Source organism: Nicotiana tabacum, chromosome 6 (genome assembly GCF_000715075.1).
Source record: "Nicotiana tabacum cultivar K326 chromosome 6, ASM71507v2, whole genome shotgun sequence".
Lineage (NCBI taxonomy): Eukaryota > Viridiplantae > Streptophyta > Magnoliopsida > Solanales > Solanaceae > Nicotiana > Nicotiana tabacum.
Genome location: NC_134085.1, coordinates 180,273,912 through 180,297,740, shown reverse-complemented (window position 1 = coordinate 180,297,740; position 23,829 = coordinate 180,273,912).

Here is a 23,829-nt window from a genome sequence, read left to right as displayed (position 1 = left end):
TACTGACTGCTGGAAGAGCTGAATGAATGGGGCGACTCATATAACCCCTACCATGATGACCTAAAGCTGGGGTACGGGCACCAGAGAAATGGCCCGACTCTCGAGACCTATTGGCCTCCCTCTCCTCCTTCTCCCTAGCATGCATACCCTCAATACTCCTAGCAATGCTCACTACCTGCTGATAAAATATCCATCTCCAACACAAGAGCCATGCTAGACCTGATGCTGGGAATAAGCCCCTCAATAAACCGGCGAACCCGCTCGCGAACAGTAGCAACCAAGGCTGGTGCATGCCTAGCCAAACTAGTGTAACGGATAACATACTCTGAAACAGTCATAGCACCCTGGTGCAAATGCTCAAACTCTGTGCACCATGCGTTCCTGAGACTCTGAGGAACATACTCCCTTAGGAACAGATCTAAAAACTGAGCCCAAGTTAGTGAAGCAGCCTCATCTGGACTGTCTAACTCATATGTGTGCCACCAATCATAGGCGGCTCCTCGAAGCTAGAAAGTAGTGAAAGAAACTCCACTTGATCTAGAGATACCCATAGTACGGAGAATGCGGTAACAATCATCAAGAAATCCCAGAGCATCTTTCGATGCTAGACCACTGAACTCAGGAGGCTTGTACCTCTTGAACCTCTCAAGCCTTAGCTGCTCTTGCTCGGAAGCCGTTGTCATGCCCTCGGGCTGAACTGGCACTATAGACGGTACAAGAATAATATCAAGGTCTTGCTCAACATGCACTCGCTACTCAGGAGTGTGGGCGGCAGGAGTCTGTACTCCTCCCCCGCCCTGGGATGTGGCTGCAGTAAGGGGAAACAACCCTACCTGAGCCAACATGGTGTACATGCTCATAAACTATGCCAAGGTTTCCTGAATTGCTAGAGTAATAGTAGCAGTAGGCGTATCAGGTGCCTGGACTCCGGCTGGATCTGCTAGTGGTATCTCACTAGCAGCTTACGCAGGTGTTCTAGTTGCACCACGTGCGCGTCCTCGGCCTCTACCCCGGCCCCGGCCTTTGACGGCTGCAGTAGGGGGCGCGGATGCCTAATCATCTTGAGTAGCACATGTCCTCACCATTTGTGAGAGTATAGAAGACAGAAGTTTAGAATTGTGATGTCAAAATATCGCATGACAAGGAAATCAAATGAAGTGGAATTTTCCTAACCGTTACATAGCCTCTCGTAGATAAGTACAGACGTCTCCGTACCGATCCGCGAGACTCTAATAAACCAGCTTATGATTCATGACTCTTATGAACCTAGAGCTCTGATACCAACTTGCCACGACCCAAGTTCGCCCTTCGTGAACTGTCGTGACGGCACCTAGTCTCTACGACTAGGTAAGCCTAACAAATTGCGGAAATAGAAAATAACAGAATAAAACTAGCCAAAATTGTAGAAAAACCAAGTGAAAGCAGTATATAGGATGCCACTCGGCATATACAGCATAACAGCTCAAAATTCTAATACACTATCCCAAAACCCGGAAACTCACGGGCACAAGCCTTTGGAATATCTAATAGTCTAACACCAGAATATCTAACAAGTAAGAAAAATATAGAAGGGTAAATGTTCAACAGCTAGAAAGGAAAGAGACTTCTCGGTCTGCGACGCGGCAGATGTACCTCGAAGTCTCCATAGCAGATGCCTCCCTCAAGGATGGTAGGCCTGGGTAGAAGTACCTAGATCTGCATATGAAAAACATGCACAGAAAGGGCATGAGTATACCACAGCGGTACTCAACAAGTGCCAAGCCTAACCTCAGTCGGGTAGTGACGAGGAAGGTCAGGGCCCTACTAAGGTAAATAAACAATAATATGACAGGACAAAATAAGTAGTAAAACTGAGAATCTATATTAAAGGTCTACATAGTATAATAAGAGTACAATAACGAAAATAAAGATAAAGGCAAACTACAGGGAAAATACCACTCACAACCAGGATAAAAGTCGGGGATCTCTTAGCATCCCGAGGATCTCTTGGTATCATCAATATAGGATCTCTCGGTATCCTTAACATGTGCTAGGGATCTCTTGGTATCCCAAGTATCTCTCGGTATCCTCATTATATGCAAGGGATCTCTTAGTATCCCAAGGATCTCTCGGTATCCTCAATATACATGCCAAGGATCTCTTGGTATCCCGCACCTCATTCCAAATCATAAATACGTGCAGGGGATCTCCCGGGATGCCGTCCCGTAGTCCCAAATTTAAATGCACAGTAGCAACACAAGAATATTCAATATCATGCAAATTTCGTACTAAGTAAACAGTTAATTCTAGTCTAACATGCTTCATGAAATACAAATAAGGCAGTTTAAGAAAATAAGTAATTAAATCATCTAAGCATGCTTTTCTAAACTAACACAAGCTAAATATCATGCTTTTCTCAAATACGCGCTCGTCACCTCATGTACAAGGCATTGCAAGTATCAATATCATATCCTAAGGGGAAAGGTCCCTCACACAAAGTTAGACAAGACATTTACCTCGAACCGGCTCAATACTCAACCCGATACCACGCTCTTGCCACGAGTACTTGACTCCAAATGGCTCAAATCTATTCAATTCAATTTCATAATGTAAATAATACTTCGTGTAACTGATTCTACAATAAAATTCTAAGCTAATACGCAAAATTATGTAAAATGACCAAAATGCCCCTCAGTCCCACATCTCGGAATCGGGTGAAATTTACATTTTCAGAAATCACATTCTCTCACGAATCTATACATAACAGGAACACTGAAATCGGAGTCCAAATGACCCCTCAATTCCTCAATTTAATGTCTCTTAAACTCAAGCCCTAATTACCCATTTTTCCCAAATTTCTCACCATTAATTAGGTATTTAATCACACAAAAATAAGTTATGAAGTCAAGGACATTACCTCCAAATGATTTCCCTTTGATTTCCTCAAAAACACCTCTTAGAAGCTTCAAACTCGGATAAAAATGGTGGAAGAATAGCCAATTTTCGCAAAGGCAACTATTTATATGTTCTGCCCAGCGACTTCCGCATTTGCGGTCCTAGGAACGCATCTGCGGTCCCTCATCTGCGGACAAAACGTCACATCTGCAACTTTCCCTTTAAGTGATAGGTTTTGCATATGTGTAACTCCAACCGCAGGAGCGGTTCCGCTTCTGCGAAGATATCACCGCAGCTGCGGTTCCTGAAGATTTTCCTAAATTTCGCTTCTGCGGCCTCCACACCGCTTTTGCGGCTCCGCACCTGTGGAACCCAAACCGCAGGTGCGGTTATGATAGGTACCAGCTGCATCACTTATCTCTCAACTTCAAAAATCCTTCCGTCAACAATCTGAAATCATCCCGAGGCCCCCGGGACCTCAACCAAAAGCACCAACATCACCTAATACCTTATTCAAACTTGTACCAATCCTTAAAACACCTAAAACAACATCGAAAACTCGAATTAATCAAGGATTTAAGCCTAAGAACTCTAATTTTCCAAAAAATATGCTTTCGATCAAAAACCTAACCAAACCACGTCCGAATGACCTGAAATTTTGCACACACACCCCCAATGACATAACGGAACTACTACAACTTCCAAAATTTCATTCCGACCCTCGAATCAAAATCTCACTATCGGACTGGAAACTTCAAAAATTCAAACTTCGGTATTTCAAGCCTAAATTAACTACGGACCTCCAAAACACATTCTGATCACGCTCCTAACCCTGAAATCACCTAACGGAGCTAACGGAACCATCGAATTTCCATTCCGAGGCCATCTTCACACTGTTCCGACTATGGTCAACTTTCCAACACTTAAGCTCTCATTTAGGGACTAAGTGTCCCAAAACTCTCTGAAACTCAAAAACGAATGTCCCGACAAATCAAATTAGCAGAAATATACTCGGGGAAAGCAGATAATGGGGGATTAGGGCATTAATTCTAAAAACGACCGGTCGGGTCGTTACAAAACCAAATTGGTCAAAATCACTCAAACTAGTGAGAGGTATAGAGTGGGTAATTGTGTATGATTGCTATATTACAACCCCGACTAATCATACTTTCCCTTGAGTTTATGACTCGTTAGGCAACCTCCTAGGTGGAAGTCATGACCCTAGAATCTTTATCATTTGAAAAACAACCAAAACCAAAAATATTGTCTCCTAGTTTTATAATTGCACTCAATAGCTTAAAGTAGAAATATAAATAACAAACAAGAATGTGGAAGTGCAATTTGAGGCACATCATACAATTACACTAAATATATACCTAATCCCAATTCTAACTCCCTATAGATTCGACCTAGACTTGCATTGGGTTTTTATTATTGCATCTACCGCCTCACTATCTATAATTGTGGTGTGAGTTTGGGCGAGATTAATTTTTGGCGTCGTTGTCGGGGAGTTAAACGGATTTAGCTATATATCTAGGTTTTTGTGTGATTTATCTCTTTTTCCTTCCGAGTCACTAACTTTATTTTTGAATTGATTTTAGGTACGAAAATGGCTCTCAACAACGAGCCCATTAGGAATTTTCCAATAGGGGGCGTGGATGATGACCAAGTAGATGAGGTTCCTCTTGAACTTCAAGCAAATAGACGAGGCCTCCAGCCTTAAGATAATAATCCCCTCCCTCCCCCACCTCCACTAAGAGAAGCATCTCACAGACAGTTACTAAACGAGGGTTATGTAAGTGCTATAGTCCCGCCCCGTATTAGGGCGGGCAACTTCCAAATCACCAATGTGATGCTTACATTACTTGAGCAACAGGGATTCTTTATCGGGGCTCCGAGTCAAAATGCTTACAAGCATCTCAAAGGGTTCATCGATACTTGTTGGGGGAGCAAGCAAACCAATGTATCCGAGGACGCGCTGCGGTTGAGGCTATTTCCCTTTTATCTATGGGGAAAGGCATTGGACTGGTTAGAGAGATTGCCCAATCATTCCATCCATACATGGGATGAGTTGGCAGAGAAATTCATTTCCAAATTCTTCTCTCTAGGACATATGGCGACACTTCGGGATGAGATTCTTACATTCAAGCAAGATCCCAACGAGCTATTGCACGAGATTTGGGAAAGATATCGTACCATGGTAAAAGAGTACTCGAACAATGGTATGACTGAGTCCATGATCCAACAAACCTTCTACAGTGGGATCAACACAATGAATCAATGTGTGGTAAATCAACTCGTCGGTGGGAACTTCATGAACACGCCTTATGCCAAAGCTTGTGAAATTCTTTATGAGATGGCGGATACCTCATTGGCATGGCAAAGTCGATCCAATGCTCCTTTAGGTGACCCAAATGTCATTCACCTACATAAGGAGCTACAAGATCATGGGCAAGCTATTACCGTGTTAACAACTATAGTGAACCAATTGGCCAAAGCTCAGATTCAACAAGTTCAAGGGCTGAAACAAGTGAATGCAGTGGGAGGTGTAAATATGATGATGAATAAGAGACGGTAACAAGGTCAACAAATGCAAAGCCGCCCAGAAAAATTCATACAAGATGATAGTGGTTATGATTAAGGTGATTCGTTCAATGAGCAAGAAGAAGAAGTTCAATATGTCAACAATTATCAAGGCCAAAAAAACAATGCTCGATGACAAAATCAACAATAATGGATGTCACAAGGAAATCAAGGCAATTGGAACAACCAAGGCCACGAAGGCAATTGGAGTGGTGGTAACAATAATCAAAGCAATTGGAATAATCAAGGTAATCAAGGAAATTGGGGTGGAAACATTCAAAGCAATTGGGGAGGTAATAACCAAGGAGGGTGGAACAATAACAACAATCGGGGGTCGGGTTTTCAAAGGCCCTCAATGTTCCAATAATCGAGCAACCCACCTCCATATCCTTTTCAAGGTCCGAGATATTCTAACAATGAGATGGATAGAATTAAAAATATGTTTAAACATATGATAGAGAAGAATGCCGACTCCGATGCTCCACTAGCCTCTCACAACACTCTATTCGTAATTTGGAGGTTCAATTAGGACAAATCTCGCAAGCTTTGAACACATGTCCTAAGAGGTCTCTACCTAGTAATATGGTGATGAGCCAAGAGGGTGGGAATAATATGGGACATGATATGGTCGTGACTACTAGAAGTGGTAAAGGTGGAGATGCAACCACCTCAAATCAAAGAAGAATTATGGATGAAGATGTTGTGGTTCAAGAAGATGAAATCCCAAGCAATATGGTTCAAGCTAATGAAGAAGTGAGAATTGATATTGATGAAAATGTGGAGGAGACACAAGAATAAGTGAACTCGTCTAGGGAACACGTGATTGATATGTCGGAACCGGTAGTGCCAAAGACTACTGCACCAATGTCAAGACCTCCTCCTCCATATGCTCAAAGGCTTGCAAAGCAAAACAGTGAGAATAAATTCAAAAGGTTTATTGATATGATGAAGAGTTTGTCCATAAATGTGTCATTGGTTGAAGCCTTGGAACAAATGTCGGGATATGTAAAATTCATGAAGGACTTGGTAATCAAGAAAAGATCTATGAATCGTGAGACAATTAAGATGACATATCAAGTGAGTGCAATTGTGTACTCAGTGGCTCATAAGTTGGAAGATCCGGGTGCTTTCACAATCCCTTGCACTATTGGGAGCACCAATTTTGCCAAAGCTTTATGTGATCTCAAGGCAATTATCAACTTGATGCCCTACTTTGTGTTCAAAACTTTGGAAATTGGGAAACCAAGACCCACATCCATGAGGTTGCAAATGGCGGATCAAACAATGAAGATACCTTTGGGTATTATTGATGATGTGTTGGTTCGAGTTGACAAGTTCATCCACCCGACGGACTTTGTGATTCTTGATTGTGAAGTGGACTACGAGGTACCTATCATTTTTGGTAGACATTTCCTTGCTACTGGGAGCTCACTTTCTGGGTCGGAGCCGAAAAGGTGGTCTTCCATGTGTGCAAATATATGAGGCAACCGAATAGTAATGAAGTTTGTTCATTCGTGGATTTGGTGAAGGATGTGATTGTTGATGATGCTAGTGCCACAATGAATGTTGAGGACAAATGCTGTGTTGCTAAATTTTGATGATGAAGAGGAGAATGATAGCTATGTGGTATGTGTGAATTCATTGCAAGGAATAGGGTCGTACACTTATGAACCCTGCAAGCTATCCTTGAATATTGAGAACGGAAAGACTTCTCCAAGAAAGCCCTCAATCAAGGAGCCTCCTGCATTGGAGTTAAAGCCATTTCCTCCACATCTCAGATATGAATTCCTTAGCCCTTTTTCAACTTTACCGGTTATTCTTTCCTCTTCTTTGACTAACATGCAAGTAGAGTCCACATTAGAGGTGCTACAAAGGAGGAAAAGAGCAATCGGTTGGACATTGGCGGACATTCGGGGCATAAGCCCCCCCCCCCCCTTGCATACACAAGATTATTTTGGAGCACCCTCCATTAAACATCAAAGGAGGCTAAATGAAGCAATGCAAGAGGTGGTGAAGAAGTAGGTAATCAAGTGGTTAGATGTCGGGGTTGTCTACCCAATTTTCGATAGCTCGTGGACATCTCCGGTGCAATGTGTCCCGAAAAATGGGGCATGACTATGGTAACAAATGACAAGAATGAATTGATCCCCACAAGAATTGTCACCTGGTGTAAAGTGTGCATGGACTATAGGAAGATCAACAAAGTCACGCGGAAAGATCATTTCCCACTTCCATTTCTTAATCAAATGTTTGATAGGTTGGTCGGACGTGCTTTTTATTGCTTCCTTGATGGATACTCCGGCTACAATCAAATTCGTATTGCTCTCGAGGACCAAGAGAAGACCACTTTCACATGTCCTTATGGTACTTCCTCATTTTCAAGGATGCCATTCGGGTTGTGTAATGAACCGACGACTTTTCAACGGTGTATGATGGCCTTTTCACCGACATGGTGGAGGATATTCTTGAGGTCTTCATGGATGATTTTACTATGGTTGGGGATTCTTTTGAGGATTGTTTTAAAAATTTGGATAAGGTCTTGGCTAGATGTAAGGAGACAATTTTGGTGTTGAATTGGGAGAAGTGTCACTTCATGGTCGAGGAAGGCATTGTCCTCGGCTACAAAATTTCAAAGCATGGTATTGAGTTCGACAAGGCCAAAATTAAGGTGATCTCCAAACTCCCTCCCCCTATATCCGTGAAGGGAGAGAGGAGCTTCTTGGGTCATGCGGATTTTTATCGCCGATTCATCAAGGACTTTTCCAAGGTGGTAAACCCATTGTGCAAACTTTTGGAGATGGATGCCAAGTTCCATTTCAATGAAGATTGTATGAAGGCATTCGAATTGCTTAAGTTCAAGTTGATTACTACTCCTATTATCACTGCATCGGATTGGATCTTGCCCTTTGAGCTCATGTATGACGCTAGTAATGTGGCGGTTGGAGAAATATTATGGCAAAGAATCAACAAAATCTTCTATCTGGTCCCCTATGCTAGTAAGACCATGAATGATTCCCAAGTCAACTACACATTGACCGAAAAAGAGCTACTTGCTATTATTTTTGCTATGGAGAAATTCCGGCCATATTTGATGGGTACAAAGGTGATTGTTTACACCTACCATGTGACGCTTCAGTATTTGATGAGCAATAAAGATTCTAAGGCAAGGTTGATGTGGTGTATATTTCTATTACAACAGTTTGATTTAGAGATTCAGGACCACAAGGGTAGTGAAAATCAAGTGGCGGGCCACTTGTACCGATTGGAGGAGGAAGGGCGGCCACATGATAGACTTGAGATAAATGATTCCTTCCCCAACGAGCAATTGCTAGCCATTTCAATGATCGGGATGCCATGGTTTGCCGATTTAGCCAACTATCTTGTGAGCGGCATTGTACCGAATGAGTTCTCTTCAAACCAAAGGAAAAAACTCAAACGGGATTGCCTTGAATATTATTGGGTTGAGTCGTATCTTTTCTAGATATGTACCGATGGTGTGATCCGGCGATGTGTGCTAGAAGAAGAACAAATGGGAATTCTTGAGGCTTGCCACTCTTCACCGTATGGTGGTCACCGTGGTAGAGCTAGAACGACTACTAAAGTATTGAGTTGTGGATTCTATTGTCCTACTCTCTACAAGGACGCTAGTGAGCTTGTCAAGTTTTATGATGAATTCCAAAGGGTCGGTGGGATTTCTAAGAAGAATGAGATGCCCCTCAATACCATCTTGGGAATTGATATCTTTGATATTTTGGGGTATTGATTTCATGGGACCGATCGTGAGCTCTTGTGGGAACACTTACATTTTGGTAGTGTTGGACTATGTGTCAAAATGGGTTGAAGTCGTGGCTTTACCAAACAACGAAGCTCGAAGTGTGGTGGCATTCCTGAAAAAGAACATCTTCACAAGGTTTGGTACTCCAAGGGCCCTTATTAGTGATGGGGGTTCGCATTTTTGCAACCGGGATTTTGATACCTTACTCACCAAGTATGGTGTCACTCATAAAGTCTTGGCTCCGTACCATCCTCAAGCAAGCGGACAAGTTGAAGTCCTCAACCGGGAGATCAAGAGTATTTTGTCAAAGACTGTGAATACCAACCAGACGAATTGGTCAAGAAAACTTGATGATGCTCTTCGGGCTTATAGGACGGCTTACAAGATGTCGACTGGGATGTCTCCATATAGATTGGTGTTTCAAAAGGAATGTAATCTTCCGGTAGAACTTTAGCATAAGGCCATGTGGGCTTTGAAGAAGTTGAACTTTGAGTGGGATGTCGCTGCAAACCTAAGAGTAACGCATTTGAATGTGTAGGCATGAATTCCGGTATCATGCCTACACAAGTTCGTCCTTTTACAAGGAGAAAATGAAGTACCTCCATGACAAGTACATCCACGACAAGGAGTTTAAAGAGGGTGATCTTGTGCTATTATTCAATTTCCGGTTACGGATGTTTCCGGGAAAGTTGAAGTCAAAATGGAGTGGCCCCTTTGAAGTGGTGAATGTAACCCCCTTTGGTGCTCTTGATTTTGAAAAATAAGAATGATGAGGTATTTAGAGTCAATGGGCATCGGGGTAAACACTATCTTGGAAAAGTTGATGATGGCCATAGTGTGGCAGTTCTTCATTTCAAATGATTGGTAATCTGCGTCATGCCGCGACATTAAATCAGGCGCTTCTTAGGAGGCAACCCATGTGTCTTTTTCTTTTTCTTGTTTTTTTTAGATTAAATAGGATTTGCTTTGGGCTAACTAGTTTTGAAGTGTATGCAAGAATGGGTGTGCATTGCAGGGACTGTGCAAGAAAAATTTGCTAAGTGTCACATAACTGCGAACTGCACAAAAATTATGCGGACTGCATAATCACTCTACGGTCGCACAATTCTATGTGCGGTTGCACAACTGGAAGAGCAAAAAAGTATGCTCTCTGAAGTTTGGCCTATCAAAGTTCCTTAGCAATTTACGGTCGCACACACAATTGTGCAGTCCGCACAAATTCTGCGGTCGCACTCACTTTTGTGTGGTCCATAGAACTTCTTAATAGAAACATTTAAGGAGTGTGGACCGCACTCAAAATTATGCGGTCGCACTCAGGTAAGTCTGGGCCCGACGGGTCAAGCTATAAATAGGGCTTCTCATAACTTTTCACACATTACACTCTCCGAAATCCCAAGCCCTAAGCAAGCACAGTACATATCCTATTAGTTCTTAAACTTCAAGCATTTCATTTGTGTAGATTCTCACCTGCATCCTTCATTACTGGTATGTCCATTTCATCTTTAGATTTTTTTCATCTTTCTTAATATTGTTCTTTTGTCTAAGGTTATGTTCATGCCTAAAAATGTCAATTATTAATCATGTTTGCTTGGAATCATGTGGGTAATATCTTAAATATTAATTGGGACATGGGTAAGTAGCTAATCATGCTTAATTATTAAGGCCATGTCTAATTCTTGAAAAACTTGTATGAATTGTAAATCAGTGTCGATTATATTCAAATTGTGCGGCCGCACACATTTTTGTGCGGTTCGCAGTCCCTTAACTAGGACATCTGTGTGCTTGAATTGTGCGAACCGCACTCAAAAATATGCGGTCCGCAGTGAAATTGTGTGGTCCGCAACAAAAGTGTGCAGTCTGCACTGATGAAGGATCGGAGACCCCAATATTATAAACCTTGGGCTATGCGACCGTACTCAAAATTGTGCGGTCCGCACTGTTGGTCATGTGGTCGCACTCACTTTTGTGCGGTTCGCACTCGGCAGTCTGCGGCCACACACACTTTTGTGTGGTCTGCACTGCCACTTTCTGAGACTGCTTTACTGCAACTTTCAATCATGCTTCTGTATATACTAGGTGTTTCAAGTCTACTAATTCCTATTACTTATGTGTTGCAAAAAATGATTAGATCAAGGGCAGAAGTGATACATCAAAAGGCAGGGCAGAACCCTCCCGAGGCCGAGGTCGAGGCAAAAGTAACCTACCCCTATCAATCCAAAGAGCCATAAGCAAGAAATCTACCGCCAACAGACCTCCTGAACCCACCAAGACCAGTGAGTATATCCTATCTAGGGAAGCTTCTGCGGGTAACTCCGTGCAAGCACAGCTGGAAGCCCAATCACAATAAGTCCCAGGCAGATTTCACTTGGTGGATGGGTCATCTTCTATCTTCTGTCGCTAGCTCGTCTGAAGGTTCGTAAGAGGGTAGTCAATATTCTAAGCCTTCTTCCTCACATACCCCACCCTCTTCCTCAAATGCTCCAGCTGCTCCAATCAATTTAGAAGAAGATGATAATGTCCCAAATGATGGTAGAGGGGGCGATATTACAGTGGGAGATTTAGAGAGGTCAAGGAGGCCAGAGCTATGGGAAGACAGATTCGTGAGTGCTAATGCATTTGCCAAATTTGGAGAATGGTGGCCGCAGAGGTCGCTCACTCTTGAGCGACAATTCTTGATGAAGGATCTAGACAAGCACAACCCCAATGTCCTTGGACAATTCCAGGAGCGAAAGGATGGAAATGGTTCACCTACATCGTCCTAGATGCAAATGAGCACTTGGTTAAAGAATTCAATGCAAGTGTAGCTCACATAAAAAAGGGTACCAAGGTGACAGATGTGTGAAATCTGAAAGTCCGATTTGACTCCTGTGCATTAAACTCATATGTGGGGTTTGAAGAAGTAGAAGCAGTGCAATACTTGGAAAAACTATCTATGGGTGATGCAACTCGCCCGTGGCTAACTGAGATTCTGGCAATTCGAGGATCAACACCGTCGTGGCTCATAGCAGGGGTTCCCATAGTTGGGGCCACGTTAAACTTTAAAACAAAAGGGTGGCAGACATTCGTATGCAGCCACATTGATCCATGCCTCAATGAGAACAACCTCCCACTTCCCCATGAAGTCTTTGTGTCTTCAATTATGGTTGGGTATCCGATCAAAGTGGGTGCTATCATGTCCACCAACATCACTCTTGTTGTCCAGAAGGGTAAAAGATCCTACCCATACCCGAACTTCATCACTGAATACTTCAAGGATCAAAGGGTGGAGTCAAGGCAAAATGATACCGAAGTAAAGGCCAAGAAGCCTTTCTCATGGTACCACCTTCAGGGAGCTGACAACCGGGAGTTCAAGGTGAAGGCAACTACCTCCGATGGCTAGTCTGAGGAGCCAATGGTAGTAGTTACTGATTCAGCTGCTGAGCCTTCCACAGTTGCCATGCCTTCTACAGCAGTCGGTCCTTCTACCGGGACAGTAGCCATGCCACCACCTTCTTCGTCCACACTATTAGCTCCATTATCAGTGCTGGCTTCATCCACTTATCCACAGACTACATGTGAGTCTCGCAGACATTGACGAGTCTCAACAATTGGATGCAGGCAGCTACTTCAAAGTTGTCTAACATATCCAGTGCTGTTGCAGCACAGTTAGCAGCCCCAGCAGAGCCACATGTACCTCCGTCAGTGGAAGAAATATTGAAGAAGATTCTGGACAACCAGAAGACCATTATGGAGACTCCAGTGGCACATGGGGAGGTCATTAAAGAGTTGGGAAAGCAAACGAAGAAGATGCGGAAGTCTCAGGCATCGAAGAAGTCGGTGGAGAAGTTGAGAAAAAATATTACATATGCCGGAGATCTGCCATTGGACTTACTTATGGAGGGACCACCTTCAGCCCCAGCAGCACAGGCAGCACCAGCACTACCCGAGGCACTAGAGACAGCAGCCGGCCAGTTTGAGGAGCCAATTGCGACTGTCCACACCGCTGAGGAGATGATCCAGATGCTCAGAAACCTTGTTTTCCCTCAGCCAAGTGACGATAAGGGTGTCTAACGGGCCAGGTGAACTCATTTTCGAACCGGCCCAAACCGGTTGAAATCGGAATTGTCCTGGACCAATACAAAGGGGGCTAGGTAGGCTGGGTTAATGGGGTAAGGGGGTTGGTCCTTCACCTTCGTTCAACCGGTTAACCAGCCCGGAACGGACTGGCCCAGATCGGTTTAACGGCTACTTTCAATTTTATTTTATTTTAAATGTTTCTAACTTTTTGACCATTGGCAACGGTCTGCTGGGTCAAGGGGCCATTTCCCAACGACTGTTTTGCACAAATATCCATTTTTTTAAATTTAACACCTTTTATAATTTCCTAATTAGCCCTTTGAAAAACTATAAATACACCCCCCTCTTCTTCATTTCTTCACTCTATCTCTCAATTCTCAAACTCATATTCTCAATTATCATTCTCTCATTCTTCACCTAAAGTGCAATCAAGTATTTGGCTCTCATTTTTTTGGAATTTAATTTATCGTGTTATTTATTATTTGAAGTTTGAAGTTTTAACAATTGACGTGTCTTCGTGGTAACATTGGAGTTGCGAAATCATCAAGTGTTCAATTTATTGCCGAATTCGATGCGCTCCCTCCAACTCTTTCTCTTATTTACTATTTTATTTGCGTATTTAATTTTTGCTAGCAGTTAAATTTTCATAATATGTTTAATGCTTTAAAAAAAGTTTGTAATAAGGTTACTAATTGGGAAAATAGAAAAAGAGGTACTACTTTAGCATCTGGTAGTAATTTAAACGACTCTGAACATATTTCTAAAATATTACCTGATAATTATATAGATTATGAATAATTATTGGAAGATTTTGGTATAGAATATAATGAATTAGAAATGGAAGATGAGACACCACTTACACCTATAGTGTTGGAGTTGGTAGCAGGGGTGGTGGTTGTGGTGCTAGTAGTAGACCACATGTGGCCCCGACTACTAATCGGAGAAAAAGAAGTAAGGTTTGAAAATTTTTGACGAAATAGTAGGTATTGATAGAGTTAAATGCATACTTTGTAATAGTGATTTTAAACATATGACTGGAGGACAATTAGGGGGACTGGGATACTTAATAGACATATGAGAATTGAGCATCCTATAGAACGGGGCTCTGATGGAGATGGAAATCAAGCAACTCTAAACCCTATGACTAGAGGACTTATGAAATATAATAAAATGACGGATCGTGAGGAGTTAGCAAAAATGATTGTTTTGGGTTGTCTACCTTTTTCTTTTGCTTCTTCATCATATCTTATTCTGTATATTCAAAGGATTTATAATCATATATTTAAAGGTATCCCTAGAAGTACTTGTAGATCTGATATCTTTAGACTTCATGAACAATATCAAACATATATACATTATTTGTTTAGCCACCTTCCTTGTAGAGTTTCTCTAACTTCTCATATTGGCCATGTTGTTAATGGAAATGATCATTTGATAATTACATGTCATTGGATAGATGATAATTATTGTATGCAAAAACGTATTATCGCTTTTAAATATGATGAAGATCAGAGTCATACTGTTATGTTTATAAGTACTACTATTTGCGAAGTTATTGAATTTTATAATCTTTAGAAAAAAGTATTGTGTATGTCTTTTGATAATGCTTCTAACAATAATGCCGCAATTTCAATATTAAAACTGCATTTGCAACCACCATTTGACGAAATTTTTCATATTAGGTGTGCATGTCATGTTTATAATTTAATTGTTAAAAGTGGTCTTGATTTATTTTCAACTGAGATTACTCATGTGAGAAGAGCAGTTGGTGTTATTCAAGGAAATAATAGAAATCTAGAATTAGGGAATTTAAGAATAAGTGTACCGAGCATAATCTTAAGCCTAGATTCATGCCAGACGAAATTGTTACTAGATACATATATATTTTTAAAATGTTGCTACAAATATAGATTCCCAATAACTAAAGTTGCTAATGCGCATTGTACTAATTCAAACTGTAAGTTAACAACTACTACTTGGGAGTCCATTAATGATGTTGTTAAATTTTTACATAAATTTTATACAGTTATTGTTGAGTTTTTTGGAGCATATTACCCTACTGTTACTACGGCTTTAGTACATATAGCCGAAATTTCTTTTCTACTCTTTGAATTTAAGAAGAAAGAAAAATATAAGGATGTTGTTGAAAAAATGCAAGCAAAATTCAAAAAATATTTCTTTCCAATTCCTCTGATTTACTTAATTGGTGCTGTTTTAAATCCTTCTATTAAGATGTTTGATTGTCACCAATTAACCAATGCTTTATATAATTATATGGAGATTGGACTAATCAATATTTTATATACATATATGGAGGTTGGACAAACTGAAACCCTAGATATATATGTTTGTATGAACAAGCTAAATGATTCTTTACAACAATTATATAATTATTATGCAAATATATTTGATGATGATGCTCTTAATGTAGGCAATGTTAATCCCACTATGCATTGTACCACTTCTACTACTGTGGATGATGATGAAGGCATTGATAGTTTTAATATTTTTTCTACATTTTCTAACACTCAAACTAGTAGTTGAAACATTGATGAACTTCAATTCTACTTACAAAAGAAAAAAGAGCCTCGCACAAAGAAATTTTCACAGTTGGGATGGTGACATGAGAATGGAAAGCAATTTCCTGTTCTTTGCACTATGGCTCGGGACGTGATGAATGTGCCAATTTTAACTGTTGCATCAGAGAGTGCATTTAGCCAAGCAAGACAATAACTTGGAGACACCCGTCACTCATTGGGAAGCAATGCTTTGGAAGTTTTAATATGTTTCAGAGATTGGATTAGATCGGAACGAAGAAATCAAGGACATGAAGATGTTGATAGCCCAGAAGACGGGGAACTTGGAGATATATTAATACATGGTAACCCATATGAATTTAACACTCCAGAAGAAGGCCAATCAGTTCATATTGATTATGAAGAACTTACTAAGGCAATGCAAAATCTTTGAATTTACTCTCTTTTCGTTAATTTAATTATTATTAAATGTAAACATTTCAATTTTTAAGCTTTAATTTTGAAATAAATGTAACACTTGCAATTTATAATGCAATTTTTCCCGTCTTCATTGTATTCTTTATATTTTTACTTTATATTAATATAAATTACAATATTTATACAAAATATAAAAAAAATACACTAACCCAGCTTGGCCCCTTGGACCCGTATCCCTTACAGTTTTTTTTTACCCAGATGGACCCGGACCAGTTAAGCCTGGTAAACCCTAACCGGTAACCGGCCCAGTTTGAAACCCGGATGGTTTCAACTTTTCCCTACCCAGCCCAGCCCGGCCACATGTTTAACACCCTTAGGTGATGATGAGATACAGCTAGAGGAGCCTGAGAGTGCTACGGATCCCATGCAGACTGAGACCACATAAGGAGTTCTCTTAACTCTCTACCCTTCCCTGTTCTTATTTTTGTTAAGCATTTGGGACAATGTTTATTTTCATTTGGGGGTGGTCTATTTTGATTTATTGAAATTGACATTTGGATTTGGCTTGTAATAACTCTTATACTCATTTTCTTTTATCTTTATTTTCTGTTTGGTATGCATATTTTCATCCTTTTAGATTTGATGTATATATTCAGTCTCCCTTATGTATATATTCATTTTACTTATGTATATTCATTTATCTTGCTTCCCGTAGTTTATTTCATAGCTTCTTTAGTTTGTCTCTCTTAGTAATATAACTTCTTTTTTACCTTAGTAGCTTCTTTTTACATTTGAGTGAACAATAAGCCTTTGGTTTTCTTAATGCTACGGTTCTTTCCAAAGGTAGATTTTGTGTGAACCGGGTGGCTCTTCCCAACGATGGATGGCGTGACAACCTTCTTAAGGGACTGAGTCCGTTTTCTTTTATGTTTTGGCAAATATAGTAGTAATGAATAAAAGGGGTCTCAAGCATGCTTCGCTTGGTACCGACATATTTACCTACGACCTTATGGTTAAAACAAAGTTGTTGGCAGAAAATACCTCTAGTTGTGACCTTTTGACTCTTATGTTAACTTAAGCAGCCATCGAGTGGTTGAGTCGAGCCATTTGTGATTCTCAATCTTAACTAGGGTTATTGTGGGCCCTCGACTCTATTCTCTTTAGCAATCCAACAGCGTGAGAGGTGAGGTATTGAATTGCAAGTCCAAGTACTAGTGTTAATGGTCTAGAACTTGCCCTGAATATTTTTCTAGGCGAAATTCTAAGTGTAGCTTGGCTTGAAAAATGATTGTAGACCCTCCTTGATCCAAATTGAAATTCGAAATCTTCAATAGCCTACCAATGTGATATCCCTAGTCAACTCATTTGAACCTACACCCTTTTTCTTTCAATAACCACGTTACAAGCCTTTATCCATTTTGTAATGACCCACTCTTGGCACCCGATCTTTCCTTAGCATTCTTGAGAAATAATTGGCAAAAAACATAAGCTTGGGGGAGATACGAGGAGGTTGAAAGTGATATAAAGGTACAAAGAAGAGAAAAAAAATGAAGAAAATGGAAAGAAAAAAAAAAGAAACAAATACCAAAAAGAAAGTGAATAAAGTGAAGAGTTGAATTCAAATGAAAACAAGGATGAAAGGCATGGAGTAAATAGAAAAGGACAAAAATGAATGTTATGATCAAGTAACGTCACTCTAGTTCCCCTCATGAAAAAGAAATTAACTCAAAGAGTCGACAAAGTATGAGCCAAAAAGAAAAATGGAGTGCTTTAGGAAAGATGAACCCGTTCTATTCCATCAATTCTTACCTTGATCCAAAAAACCTTCATTACATCCCGGAAAAGCCCTACATGATTTCAAGTTGAGTGAGCTTGCATTAGTGGTGATTTATAAAAGGGTAAAGCTTATGGTACTTGTTGATACCCAATTTTTCCCAAAAATATTTTAAAATTGCATATATATCTTCAAAATCATGCATTAAGAGCAATGGGTATTTTTTCCACAATTTTCCTATATTTTTATTAATTTATCCAACATTTTTGTTTCCAATAAATAATTACAAAATTGCATTACAAATAATTTCAGAAGCATCTCTTGATTTAACTTATTATTTATGGTTTTATTTGAATCAAACTATTTCACAATCGGCCAAATTGACATCTTTTGGCTATAATTGCAATAACCTTGCAATTATAGCCCAATCATATGATTTCATACTATTTTTAACCTGAAATTAATCATTTGTATTTTTAAATACTAAGTAATCTTTTTTAACTATTTTCTATGCATGAAATTCATTTTGTACAATTATCAGCTATTTTTATAAATTGTTTTATTTAATTTAATTAGGTATTTAACAAATATCCCATTTTATTTCAATTTTAACCCAATTAAACCATCTCCAAAACCCTAACTAAATTAGCCCAATACTCAGGCTCAAACCTAATCCTACCCGACCCAATTTCATCCCAATCCTGGCCGTTGATTATTTCTGATCAACGGTCCAGATTAATCCCTTCCTTAATTAACCTAAAAGACTACCCCCCAAACCCTCATTTCTCTCATTCCCTCATCACTCTCCACGTCTCACCCTCTCATTCTCTCTCAAGCCAGCTGCTAAACCTAAGTTTCTACTCGTCGGCCGTTGGCTCGCCGGTATCATGGTGGTTCCACCACCACCCCTAGCCTCCATGGTTCCCCCCACACGTCGGATTCTTGTCATCTCAAAGTTTCTCAAGGGACCGGTGGCTATTCAACTCACACCTATGGTCTGTGCTCACCGTTCTCAGGCCACCTTGGCCCGTCCGAGTAAGATCTTTCTATTTTCCGGCTAGATTTATGGCTTCTAAGCCGGAATCTCTCCATCTCTGGGTTCTCTCTCTAAAACCCTGATTTTGACTCTTGATTTTCTAAGATCTGTAACAAGATTTGAGTCTATTCGAGTTATCTTTACTGTTTTCTTAAGGATTTCTCCGATTTCTTCTAAAACGACTCTTCGTCTTCAAACTAGGGTTTCTTGACCCCTTTCCAAAGGCGGCTTTTCCTTTTGATTTTAGCATTTTTCACCATGTTTAAATGTTTATTTTAGTTTTCTCCTTTTATCCGAGTTATTATGTTAAAGCCTTAAGTTTCTTGGGTTTGGCCTGTGATTCTGAGTTCGTTTTGATAATGTGTTCAACTAATTTGTATGTTTCTGTGATTCTATGGTTTTTACCTTATGTTTGCTTGTTAGGATTCCTGATTATGATTATTCCTGCCTATTATGTGATTTTACCCTATTTTGTTCATCAATGTTTCTGAGTATTCACTTCTCCTACATGTGTTATGTTTATTCTATTAATTCTAAACTATGCTCTACATGAATTCCTAATTTTTATATGACTTTTTCCCTACTCGGCTTCTTAGAGTTCTAATTTTGCTTACTATGTGCTTGTTCTCATAAAGTTGTGCTAAATCAATGTTATTTTCTACTTTTGAATCCTTGAGTCTTTGTGATTGATGCTTCGTGATTTCGCACGATACTCTCTACTGATTTTTAACCTTGTAAAATATTTTCTGACCTTATTCTATGGTCAATTATGCTATTAATTGATTTCTTAAGTATTTTTCCTTGATTGAAATATGCTAACATTACATGTTGTATACTTGTACTATGCTGAAATTATTTCCTTATTCGTTATGCTTAGCCTTATACGACTTTCTTCCTTATTTGTCACATGTTTATTACTATTTGAAGTTAACTCCTCAATTGAAGGGAGTACTTACCTTGATTTTATGCTGATTGATTCTGAGTCCCCATAATTACTGATGAACTTTGATTTTTACATTATTTGCTACTTGCTTTCAAACTATAAGTACCTTGGTCTCTCATTAGCACATACACGAACACTTTGGTTCAAAAAAGCTCTCTCTCTCACACTTAAACTTTCTGCTCTCTCTTTTTGTGCAATTTACTACTATTCTGAGTTAGCGGGCTGCAAGCCAAGGCTAACTATTATGCTCTGCTGCCCCTTCACTTTTGTGTTTACTGTCTTCTTTACTGGTATGTCTTGATTTCAATTTAAGTTTCAAAAACAATATGTTTTTTTTCTCCTTCAGTTCATCATGTTTGTGATTTGTTTCTACCTCTGTTTCTGTTGTTCAACATGTAATTAATCTCTTTATGTTAATTATATACTACCTATTAGACTCGGCATGTTTATGAAATGTTAACCCTCTTCTAGTGTACCCCAATATGACTCTCCCTTACTAATGTTCTATGCAAAGTAGTTGGCTATCCTTAAGTAACCTGATTCTGTATTAATTGTGAAGTTCCTTAACCTTTTAGCATGTTGCTGACTTTGTACTTAAGTGCTCATGTAACAATGTGTTTACATATGTTACCTATGTGTCCCCAAATCCCTTGACCCCCTATTTGTGACTACTAAACCTGCTTTGGTTCTATGATCTCTGGCTGCGTATGAACCTGTTTTAGGGGTGCTATGTTTGCACTGTTGTTTACTACTCCACTCTCTTTTCAAAACTGTCTCTGTTGTCTTTTGCAAAACTATTTCCAATAAGTCCCTTTTCAAACTGTTTCCCTGCTTAAATCTTTTCAAGCACTCTCACATCTACTCTTAGGTTTTAAGTTCTACCCTCTAATGCTTGACTGCTTAGGGATCCCTATGAGATCCCTCTGAACTCTGATACATTAGAGTTGTCCCTTCCATACTGCACTTACTCAACTATGACTATGAAATCTGGGTGTGAGCACTGCTCGGGATCCCTTGAGGTCCTTAGGGAACTCTGACACACCTGGATTATGTGAAAGGTTGTGAGGCAATATGGCATTGGAAATTTTGGAAATCTGGGCCTATTGGTAGGTTCCCTACAGAGTAACTTCTTATTTTTATCTACTTATGTAATTCATTCGATATTGGCATGTAATAATTTGTAAACAAATATGGGGATTGGATAGGGAAAATGGGAGGGTAGCTATACATGTTATCAATATCAATGGATAGAAAACATGCTTTAGGTTTGTATCCTCCTGTATCTGCATTAGAACTCATGTTTAGGACCAATACATGCAAAACATATCATGTATTAGAAACCATGATCCTAGGTTCCATGTCTACTTCTTTCAGCATTTCATTTTTGACATCTCTATCATCACTTAGAAATCCTGTTTCTAGGATAAAAGACATTAAAGATAAACTGTCACCTATGCATTTTGAAATCATGTTGTAACCTGTTGTGCATTTAGAAATCCTGCTTTAGGAATTCTGCATATAAACCATTATGAACTTTATACATGCATCTTAGATATCATGCTTTAGGATCTTATTCGTACTTGCTCAGTCACACCTAGTGTAAACCACTGATTATGGAAGATGTAAAAACAGCTTCACATTTGATTATCCTGTTTAAAATAAATTGGTAATAATACTTGCATTTTATAACACTTAGGGTCGTTTGGTATGAGGTATAAGGGTGGCATAAAAATTTAATACCACCTTAATACTCTGTTTGGTTAGAAAACCAGGTATAAGTTATTCCGGTGTTAATTTTATCACTGGAATAACTTATACCTTATAGAAGGTGGGTTAATTAGCACCGGAATAACTTATACCTTCTTCTTAGAAATTATGCAATTGTCATTCTTAATACAACATACCAAACAATGAATAAACAACAATCCTAACATTACTTATCCTAATATAACTTATACCGGTATAAATCGTATTCAACCAAACGACCCCTTAGAACAATATGATTTTAGGTAAAATAACCCCCCTCATTGCCCTAATGGTTTTGGTAACAATTGTGCATTATCCTACGCCTAGGCAAGCCTTAGGTAATCCAATTTCTTATAAAATTAGAAACTTCCCCTTTGTGTACTGCATAATGATTAACAGGCTTAAAATCAGTAGGCAAACTTATTAGGGCCCCTGCTTCTGAGTTATAAAATGAACCTGCATATCTATTGTGTTCTGATACTCACATAGACATCATATCTTAGGATACTGTTGCCCTTATCTGTGTTTGAGTCATGTTGTTTACATGCCTTATCTGTGGAGGTAAACTGAGCCTCTTATTTTCTCCTTCCTGTTGTTATTTGCGAAGAGTCCTATGTGTTATTGCTTGTCGCCTTAGTATTTTTCCTTTAAACCTTAGGGGTCGGTCTAGAACATGCCTATAGGTAGAGGTCCTAAATCTCTTCTAGGACCATTAAGAAGGGACGGGTAATAGCACGCAATAGAGATCGCTAACCAACACTCGCATTAATAAGCACTAAGGGGGTGGGAAGTAAGGATATGATGACTACGTGCTAATGTCACGTGTAGTCCCTCATTGAGGAGTGTTTACCGGGCATTGTGTGGGGTGATCCTATAGGATAAACAACCTAGGACTCCTCCTTTGCCAAAATTCTTTTTGTTTAAAACTTTATTTTATACAACTTGTTCAAAATCTTTGCTTTGTTATTTGAGTTATACAACGTCCAACATGCTTTACTTGCAAACTATTTGATTCAACTATTTATTTGTTAATGGACTAATTTGTGAGTATAAGTTCGGTCGGGACCCACAGTTGTGGACCGAGAGGGGTGCCTAACACCTTCCCCTCAAGGTTATTTTGAGCCCTTACCCTAATCTCTGGTAATGCAAACCAATCCAAGAGTTAATCGCTCTAGGTGCCCTAACGCACCATAACCGGTTAGGTGGCGACTCTTCAAATACCCAATTCCCAAAAGGAAATGCGTTAATACCCCCATGAATGTAGAAACCCGGACCTTTCTCCACGGAGGAAAAAAGGGGACGCGACAGCATGGCGACTCTGCTGGGGATACCTTTAGGCTCTTACCATAATGAACTTATCTTTTTACAAATTAGTCCAAGCATGTTTTATGTTGTACCTTTCTCCCTTATTTGAATTTAAATGTCCATTTTTTAAGCGTTTATGGTTCTTTATCCCTGAAACTGACTTGTATCTTTGTTTTCCTTTTCCTTGTAACTGTCTTTCAATTATTTAAATGCTGTATTTTTTTTTTCCTACGTGCAAATACTTGACTACATGTTATTAATTGCTGCATAAATCATACTCTGCATCATATTCCACTCGTGCGTATCAAATCCTATAGCAACGCTTTAATGAGTAGTTGTGATCTTCCTATTTACTACCCTTAAATTCAGAAAGGATTATTTGCAGTAAAACCAGTCAACAGTTCTGTGCCTTCCCCCTCGAGTTGTCTGCTTGAGGGTACCAGTCTAAAACCTCATAGTAGCCTTACTCTGGTTAAAATTGTGCGTGCATCATGGTCAAACCTAGTCGGATCAATATGTTGTCCACATAATGATCCTTTAAGATAAGCCTTATCCAAAAGTCCATCGGGTTTTTCATAATCCCAACGGACACAACCACGTTCTGTGCATTAATTTGGAGAACTAAATGTCGATATGCTGATCGTAAATGTATAAATAGTCGAGTCTGGTGGGGGTAAAGCCTAACCCTTTTGTTTTGTAGAAAATGAGGAACGAGGTCCCCAGCTTCGGTATGGTTAGCACACTCTCACTCTTGCTAGACTGGTGGAGGAATCTTCCATCAGA